This window comes from Ostrea edulis, chromosome 6 (assembly GCF_947568905.1).
Source record: "Ostrea edulis chromosome 6, xbOstEdul1.1, whole genome shotgun sequence".
In the NCBI taxonomy this organism is placed as follows: domain Eukaryota; kingdom Metazoa; phylum Mollusca; class Bivalvia; order Ostreida; family Ostreidae; genus Ostrea; species Ostrea edulis.
In genome coordinates, this window is record NC_079169.1 from 60838051 (window position 1) to 60847134 (window position 9084).

Consider the following 9084-nt stretch of genomic DNA (forward strand, 5'->3'; position numbering starts at 1 on the left):
AGCATGATATTTCCAATTTAGATAGAGACCTTACTGCTTTAGATGACCATGCATTTTGTTGATCTTACAAATGAGAGGTTGTAGAGAAGATTTATGAACACAATGTCAACGGGAGGTCACTGTAAGATACCAAATAATGCAGCCGGTTCTTCGTTGTTTGAGTACACGGTCTTTTCATCTGTTTTTTCTGAATCAATATAATTATGGACATTTAAATGATCAAAACAGTTTGAGATAAATCCCGATTTTCTTTTACTCAAAACTTTAGAAATACTAAACAAATAGAATTATCTTTTTAAAAACCTAAAGTTGCTTTTAAATTCGAAGGCATACTGTCAAAATTTGAAATAACAAAGTCATCATACTTTAGTATAAGTACATCAACACACGGTTACCCGTTTTTCGAAACGAAGAATAGGTTTTAAGATTCTGACCATAATCAATACAAAAATATGTTGGATTTCTTTCGTTGATATTGAACTCGCAAAGTTCCAATGAGTGGGCAGATGGAGTCAAATTTTTCCCTTGCATTACTAGACCTAATGATTGGTTTCTGAAATTCAGTCTTGATAATATTAATGTATTTTTTAGGAAGACAAAGCATAATGAAATTTGAAAACTGCTTTTTCAAGATTGTCTCTCCTCACAAACATCTTGATTTGACTTCTAATGATTTAAAATGACATGTGTATTTTAGCGATATAGTAAACAATTCATTTAAAAACTATGACTACTGCAGAAAATAAATTTACTTATTTATAGAAATAAACTATTAAAATTGTATGTAACTGTTTTTAGTCTAACGTTAGAATACGTTTTTCATATTGTCTTTGTTGAATGATAAAGATTCATATATATTTTTTTACCCTATTCGGTGGGCATATGTTTTTCGTCTGTCTTTTCGCAAAAACATTAACCTTAGCCATAGCTTTTAAGTGGATGGGAATAGGACTTTCATATTTCACACGTGTACATGTATGCCTTGAAGCAACACCTTTCTTTTGATATAAAAACTGGAGATTCCAATTTAATGCCGACAAATCTAGTGTTCTTCGATTCTCCCCCTCAACAGCAAAAAACAATGCTTCCCCCATATGGTATCTCGGCACTGAACCTGTCTACCTATCCAAAACTTATAACCATCTTGGAATTCTTCTTCAATCCAAGCTTGTTCATACTGAGAAAATTGCCAACGCGTGTAGGAAAGGTCGACAAGCCTACTATGCACTCAAAATACAAGAACACCTTAACCCTGATGCCGTATCGCGTTTGTACAACAGAATTGTTCTCCCTTCCACCCTATACGGATGTGAACTCTGGAGCGATTTATGCCAACGAGATCTGCAGGCCCTTAATACCTTACAGCACTTCATTTGCAAGCATGCAATGGGTTTACCAAAAGTTACTCGATCTGACATTTGTGAATCCTTACTTGGACTTCTTCCGATTTCTTCTGAAATAGACAAAAGAAAACTATTATTTCTTGGTCGGTTATGTGAATTAGACACTAAAACCCTTACCAAGAAGATATTTCTTCAACGACTTTTTACTTACCTACAGTCTCCGGAACTCAAACATTTTGGTTTTATCCACGATGTTTTTAATCTACTCTATAAGTATAACCTCCACCGGCATTTTCTACTCTATCTGCAAGATGGTTACTTTCCTCCAAAGAGTTTGTGGAAAACAAGCGTCAAAACAGCAATAATTGATTTCCATCTAGATTCAAGGCACAAACGGATGCTCTCGGATCCTTCTTTTCAACAATTCAACAAAATAACGGCAGGGCGACCTCCACAGACTATCTGGAAAATTCCATCTGACATTCATGAAATAGAGATTTGCAAATTTATTACTAAGCTATGGTCCTTTCCACACTCTCCTCCGACATCTTGTCTCATCTGTGGCAAATATTTCACAAACGTTTTTGAACACGTTTCGACCACTTGCGTAGGAACAGTCGCTATCCAAGATGCTTGGTGGAATACAGTAATTGACCTTGATATTGTGCTCAGTGCTGAACTTTGCGGTCTCTGTCATCAAGATCTATATCTTTTTCTATTAGGTGCTAGAATGTTCACAGTTAATCTTTCCCATTATGACGAACCCGGCTTGCATCTTCTGAACTTCCGCTTCCTGAGGGATGCAGCAGCATGTTACAACAGACAGTTACGTCTTACATAACTGCAGGTTTTTCACCATTTCCGGTGTTCAATTCTAATTAGCTATATATCGCCTGTACTTATTTTGTACTCAACTTTCTTCTTATGTACAAATCTCATATCCTTTTCCTTTGTATATATGAATATGTGTAATACTCTAATGATGTAATTTCTGTAATTGTTCATGCAATCTCCCATGGGAGGAAATAAAGAAAGAATGAACACGTGTACATGTATGCCTTGAAGCAACACCTTTCTTTTGATATAAATTTTGTTTGACATCATGACCGTTTGATCCTTCGAAAACTGTAATCTTGGCCACAACTTTAACGCCCATGCTTTTCATATTTTGCATGCATGTGTATTTTTTGCGACAAGATTTTTCTGTTTGTACCAAGGATTTTTCATGACCTTGCTATACAGGAGGCAACAGTGTCTCTCATGTGTCTTTACTTAAGCATTTCTTAATGAAAATGTTGTTTTTTGACCATAAACTCCAATATTTGATCTAAAACCCCAACCTTTTTTGTATTTCTTCTCAAATTGTAATTCACACACATATAATCATCATGACCATTTTTGTTCCACCCTGGTACCAAAACCCATATACCTGGGATCATGAAATTGGTAATTTTATTAAAGGGTTACCTGCTCCTTCGACATATCTATTTAGTTTAAATAGCACAAAGTTAAGGCTAAAATATTGCTTCTGTTATTGCATTCAGAAGGTCAAAATATTGGCCATTAACATTAAATGAGTTATATTTTTAGTGTTCAACACAGAAAATAAATTTTTGATTAAAAAACCGTGAACCAGTCCCTTCAAAAGGCCGATATTTGTAACAGTAAGACTTTACGTAAGGCTGTTTGGCTAATTTCAACAGCAAATTGTGAAGCCACGGGGTAAAAACTCCAGGAAGTCGATCATTAATCCATATACATGTACAGATGAGATTGAGATATATATACCGGAAGCAAGGTGTTTGCAGATACAGGAAATCAGGTGTGTGCAGAATATGCTCTTAGTACACCTGTATTTTGAAATGAACTGTATATGACCTCAGTTGTAAACTACAACACAGTAATTCAGGTACTGAAGATATTTGTTTGATTTTTTCGAAAAAAGTGATTTGAAAAAAAAAGTTAGATCTTAATTGTTTGTTATTGATTGTTTGCAAGATTCTTGTAAAAAGCTTTGTGAACTTATATACAAACATTTAACTTTGCTTAATCAATTTATAGTGCAAAACTTTGAGATAAAGTTTTTTAGGCACTGGTAATTAAAATAAAGAATATTTGCCCGATTTTTGGTGTCAACTTATTAATTAATTATAATTCTTGATTCCCCGTTCTTCGTTTTAGCAACACCCAACAGTAATAGGAGGTGGAGGTGTTGTCTGGGATTCGTTTAGAGTTGATAACGTCATGGGACCATTAGACACCTTTGGGACGGTCTTGAGTCATCCCCACTTGTGGAGCTATCTGACGTTATCCTTACCTGTTATTCAAAAGGGCATGGTCACGATTGTGTGTTCAGGTGGTCATTTGCTAGCCGCCTATCGAACGGTTAACACAAGTTTTTCTTATGAAATAAAAAGACCTACATAATTATGACTTGGAGTAGTATATTGTGCCAAGTTTTCAGAGTTTGTTTTGGTCCCACACTTCAAGGAATTTCATCTCTGTTTCCCCATTGGGCTTGATATATTATATGATATTTTGGTCGAATTTTCATGGATTTGTATTTAGTAGAATTTGCACAATGGAAGTACTGTCATTTTTCGATAGATATGCATTAATTATTTTCTATTTTATTTCTTTTGATGTTTTCCGCCACACTCAACAATTTTTCAGTTATCTGGTGGCGCCCAGTTTTAGAACTCAGATACAATGTACATGGGAAGAGACCACCGACCTTCCCAATGTGAACTGGGAAACTTTCTCACTTACCGGCGCGAGAGGTGAGAGGCGATGTGATTTTGAGCGCGATGCTCTAACAACTCGGCCACGGAGGCCCCTGCATTAATTATAAAATGAATTTGATAAATATTAATAGATAGTCTGCGTTTAATAACTACGGCGGGTTTTCGGGAAAGTATAAGCATTTTGTTTTATGTCATCAGATGTGAAAATAAGAGTGGATACTGAAAGTTGCACCATGCTTCATTTTGGTTTGTTTAGAACAATGTGATGTAAATCATACTTAATTTCTTAAGGTGACAAAGAGGATGCTATAACGTTTGTAGATTACAATGTAACACAAATCTCAATTGTCAAAAAATACTAAGAATATATTTTCCAGATTTCGACGGTAAACCACTGCAATCGTTAGCACGGGGATGAAAGAAATATTACTTTGAATCATGGAATGCAATACCAACTGCTGTTCCAACACAAATGACATCATCAGTCTGGAGGCATTTTCATTGCACAGTGTTGCAAATGCAATCTCTGTAAATGACATTCATGACTAATTGCCTTTAAAATCTGGGGAAATTTATCCACTTTATGTTGATTTTGAAAATGTACAACAATTGTAAAATTTCATATAATAAGGAAAATATGAGGACTACAAAAATATCATATATAACTTGTACAATCTCCTTTATTTCTCTACATAAATGGCCCCCTACATGTAAAATTATGTGTTAAGTGTTTTAAACCATGTATAAAGTTATTTCATCTTTTAGACCAGTTAACAGTACTACATCACAATTAACACATTGTCTCCCTCAAGTTGAATTAGTAAATATCCATTACCTTTATGATAATCAGCATTGCATAAAAGTTACTTCTAAGTGTATTAAATATTCTCAATATTTACGTGTACTATTCATTATTTATTCTTTCTCTATGCATCTGTCCATGTATAGCCAGTGTTCTTTCTCCAAGTATTTTATCTTCCAGGTTTATTAAAGAACTGGTTTTGGGGTTTTATTGTTGTCAAGTAACCGGTCTCAATTTGTCTGTACAAACAAATTATTTGCAAAACTGAAAGATTAAAGGGACACTTTATCACCAAACATTTAATTCAATGTTGCTCTATATTATATATTTCAGTAATAACACCAATATTTAATTATTTCAAACACTTTTTAACCTCAAAGCAGGAACATGAATGTGTAATTTTGCTGATGAGATCATTATTGTCTTGCAAGACAGTAATTCTTCCTTGTATATTTCTTTACACGTAAAGCAATTATCTAATGTAATGTTATTAGGTCTCTCTTGTTTTTGTACAAAATAAATGTTTTTATTAGTCATTAATAATGATGTATTCCTATGCTTTTGAGAGATTTAAGAAAAAATGGTTGCCATCACTTTCACAGCTGATGTTTCTTTAAGTTAATCTTCAAATCTAAGTTTTTTGATGTTCCTTGCAAAATACTAAATAAAGCATAAATGAATCATTTTATAAAGTGTTACAAAAATAGCGAACAAATCTCAGTTTGAAAGGGAAAGGTAAGAAATTTCAAAAGTTTCACAAACATAATCACGTTATTGTGAAAGCCCTGTGCATTCGATCCCACACAGGATGTATGAAAAAGAACGTATATCACAATTGTTGCGTATTTTGTGACAATTACTTCGGGTAAACATTTGCCTAAAATGCCTATGATAGAAGTACTATTTTCACCATGCACGACTATTTCTTTTTACTGTATTCATTCTAAGTCAAAAATCCTAATATTTACCATACTAGTTAATATTTACTTCAAGTTGCAATTGGTTGTCGTCGTGCGACGTGCGTAACAATTGGCCATTTTTAACTTCTTAATAACTATAATTCCAATTCTTTTCGAATTTCGTATGAATCATCTTTGGAACAAGTGGGACATAAATTGTAAATTTCAGGATTCCTGGGGCCCTAGGGATGGGGCAAAACACTGCACAATTTAAAAAAAATCTTCTTCTCAAGAACCGCACACGTGTAAGAAAAACTAAATGTATAGTGGTGTAGAGCAGGAATGCCCCTACCAAATGTGTAAATTTCATGATTCCCGGAGCATATATGGCAAGAAATTGGAGCAGTTTCCCTGGGTGGCAATTTTGTAACCAGATTACACTACAATAAAAGGTTACTGGTACAGATACACCTACTTCACTTCAGAATCAGGGTTAAAATGGCAAATTTGTAACCAGGTTACACTGGAAACTGCACCAATTTCTTGCCATATCTACCCGGGGTAGGGGCTCTGACTTTAGAGCAGGGCCAAACTTACTACAAATGTATATTGTGTTTATGTGTAAAACACTTTAAAAACATCTTCTTTATAGTGTTATTGATATTAAATTGAAACTAAATGGATATTTAGAAAGAGAGGGTAGTCCTTTACGAATTTTGTAAATTTGATGATCCCCAGGTTATGGGTTCAGACCCCCAGGGTGGGGCCAAACATATATGTAGTATATGATATTTATGTGTAAGTTTGCTGACACTGTATCAAATCTAAATGCATACTTAGGAATAGCAGAAAAGGATGTACAAAAATGGTGAATTTCACAACCCAGGGTTTTGACTCTAGGATGGGTCCAAATTAGTCATATCTTTTAATATTTTCATGTTAATGCAGTGCATACACCAATTATATTATGTAAAGCCTTTCATCAGTGTATGCACTTTTGAGGGCATTGAAGTTTCAAGAAAACATCTTGTTTTATACTGTTGGTGAACATTAGAATTTAGCTTAGATATTCAGAACAGGAATTTTTTTCATAGATTTCATAGCCCTTGGGAGTAGTGATACCGTTTCAGTAGTACTCAGACTGACAAGGCCTGTGGACCTCTTGTTTTTTTTTTCTTTCCATTTACTAGTTCTCGTTCTTCACCAATGGTCAATACTTGCAATAAATTTAGCTAAACTATTCACATTCGCTCTCTTCAATCCACGCTATTTTGTTTACGTTTTTAATGTTCAGACAAGTATGTCATGTAAATCAATCACCCGTGTACCCAACATTTTATTTCCTGTATATGAATGTAATTGACATTGTAAGATTTAAAGACAAACAAACATGAAGTTTACGTTTTGGTACTATTTATGCATGCGTATACACAATACTGCTACAAGTTTTCTGCCGTAGCTTATAATTTAACTGTTCATAACTCGCTGCAATAATGTAGCGATGTCCGTCAGATGAAACGTTAAACGGTGTCCCATGTCAAGGATCACAACACCCTTGGCACGCAAAAGATCGTTTCCCTGATTTTCGAAAAAGGGTAGGCTCACTGGGGGCCGTCAGGGAAACTCAATCACCCACAACCAAACATATTTGAATTAGTTAACCACCTTAAAATGGCTGAAATGTTGCCAAACGGCGTAAAACCATCATTAATTAATCAATCTATAATGTAGCCGTCTTTGACTTTTTGTGGGAGGGAGGGGCTAGAGCTCTATTGGTGCTCGTGTTACATGACACGTGACACAGCTATTCAGTATGTCGCCAAAGGTTACGTCTTTGGTTAAAAGAAAAAATCTAAAACAAAACATTTCTGGGTTTTGTGTGTGTGTGTGTGTATTTGCTTTCTAAGTTGATTTCATTAACATATGTCGAAATATTGAATGATTTTCCTTTACGTTTTAGAAATCTTGGTGTTCTCTCCTCTGCATGTGGTTTCCTGGCCATGACAAGCATGTTGACAAACACCGATGTGTAGGTAGCCGGGTATTATGTTTACAAAATTCAAAGTATATCCTGTGCAAGGATATTTCTAATTGACTTAACTAACAAAATTAACAATTTCAATCAATAAAAATTCGTGTCTATTCCCCTATAAAAGCCGGCCAAGATCACCCATCTCTATGAAGACGTCTGAGGTCACCCCATTCCCACGGAGCAATTTCACACTCCCAGTGTTACATGTAGAGGTGTAGTCATTTCTGATTTTAAAACTTCCAGAAACAGTTTGGATAATGTGAATCATCTCCGTGGAAAATCTAATTTCGTTCCCTGATTTTCGACATTTTAGGGTGTTTTGAATGCCTAAAAACAATTTAAAACTGGGACAAACACCAGTATAGATATTACCCGCAGACTTCTAGGTATGAAACGTCCGACATTTAGATAAAAATCAATGCTCACTTTATGAATTTGAGAGGAAACCCTTATCGAAAAAACAGTAATATTTTCCTATTTTTTTCTGAACTTCACCTCTTTTTTTTATACACCATGAAGGACACAAGTATGGAAATGTACAGCAAAAGGAAGGGTAGGGGTGGGTGGGAATCGTTCCATGCACGGATCTGTACTTTTTAAATACTTTTAATTGCGAAACGTGTTTTTTTTAAATCGTTATTATTATCATAAAAGGAGTTGTATTGAATGGACAGTGATGTTTGGTTTGCGCAATGACCTTGTCTATCCGCCTATTTTTTTTATCATCTGTTAAGGATGATCTTTAATTCAAACCAAAAGCCTTCCATTCACTTTTAACATTAGAATCGACTCTACTACCCACTCATGCATGTACATGTATGTGACGATATATTGTTCAGTGATAATAAATTCTTTGATGGAGCATTCAAGTGCGTTACAAATTCATGATTTCCAAACAAAAGAAAGTGCAGTCATGTAATTTTTAATTCAATAAGGAGTCCTAAAATGCATATACCAGCTGTGCACATGTATATATAATTGATTAATCATTAAAACGTATTTTAAAAACATGGACAAAAAACTCCATTGAATGTCAAAACATAACAAGCCACTGGTTGATAGTCTATTATCTAAAGTCCCGTCTGAGGTGAGATCAGTGCCTAGGAGGAGTAAACATCCCCTGTTGACCAAACACATCCGCCTTGAACCCTCTATCTTGATCAGGTAAACGAAGTAATCAGTAGTCAAAATCAGTTTGTAAACAATAACTTAATACTTGGTATGAAACATGCAAGACAGCACTCAACCCAACGACAGGTTGTAT